Genomic DNA, 1,142 nt, shown 5'->3' with positions numbered 1-1,142 from the left:
TGAGGTTGTTAAGTATGGGCGTTCACTAGCATTGTGGGAAATGTCTTCACTTTTTCCGACATCCGACGTTGAACCTGGTCATCAAGTGTCTGAGGTTGTTAAGTATGGGTGTTCACTAGCATTGTGGGAAATATCGTCACTTTTTTTTTAACCTGGGTCAGGTGTTTGGGGCAGAATTGGTCCTGTGCTGGCTGGAGGGCAGGTCGTGTCAGTGGATCTGTTGAGAAGAAAGACAAGTGGGATGCTGGCAGCTGCGGTAGATGGGGCTGTTTCTGAACCTACTGGCAAAGGTTCTCATGGGCAAGAAGAGTCCAGAACCTCTGTTGCCATGTGCTACTTAGCTAATTCCAGGACAAGGAACTGACACACAGCTGCCGCTGTTTAATCAGCTCTGAAAAAATCTGGACCAACCGTGTTCTCGTGCTCCCAGGTAAATCTGGCATTTACTTTGCAGCTCAGGACCTTTGCTTTGAAGAGAGTTTTTATTTTTATTTTAAATTTAATATAATAAAAATAAGAAAACAAAACCCAGCACAAACCAAAATGTAGACATCGAAGCTGGGAATCTTGCATTACTGAGGATTATTACAGTGCCTATAAAGGGGAAGACCGTTTCCAGTATGCTAGTAATGAGCATAGTTCCATTTTTTTAAGAGGGATGCCATCATCTGCCTGTAAAGGTTTGAACACTGAAGAGTGTCTGTTCTTAGACGTTCCCATTGGGCAGTTTATCTCCCTTCATTTTTGTTTTGTTTCTCCCATCGTGGTACTTCTTCCTCAAGACTGTGCTAGCAATTTGGCTTTGCAGTTTTGAATCCAGAGTGTTTTCCCAATGAGCTATGAGCTCAGGGACCAGAGGGGTCCAGAAGTCTGCTAATTTTCTGGAAGAGGATGATAGAGGATTAATTTCATTTTCTGAGGCCCCATGCAACTGCAATGGACTGGATAGATGTCCAATCCAGATTTCTGCAGGGGCTGACTATTCTTTGGCCAATCTCTCTAGGTCTTGCCTTGGTTCCTAGCTTGTGGGAAACCCTCTGCGTGTGAATAAGGGTGGGGAGCACAGCTGAGGGATAAAGGGGTGGGCAGAACTGAGCTCATGGGTGCCAGGGCTTGCTGATGATCTTGTAGCCAAGAAAAGA

At 45.0% G+C, this 1,142-nt stretch overlaps 1 protein-coding gene across 1 annotated transcript in view; it reads left to right on the top strand.

Moving 5' to 3' along the window:
* PID1 (phosphotyrosine interaction domain containing 1) overlaps positions 1 to 1,142 on the top strand; it is a 268,587-nt gene that overhangs the window by 106,782 nt on the left and 160,663 nt on the right. The gene's annotated exons all lie outside the window — the stretch shown is intronic.

The sequence above is a fragment of the Echinops telfairi genome, unplaced genomic scaffold (genome assembly GCF_000313985.2).
Source record: "Echinops telfairi isolate 266 unplaced genomic scaffold, ASM31398v2 ScPeMD7_3;HRSCAF=10, whole genome shotgun sequence".
Taxonomy (NCBI): Eukaryota; Metazoa; Chordata; class Mammalia; order Afrosoricida; family Tenrecidae; genus Echinops; species Echinops telfairi.
Note: the sequence above shows the minus strand (reverse complement) of the source record. Positions and strands in the feature narration are given on the sequence as shown.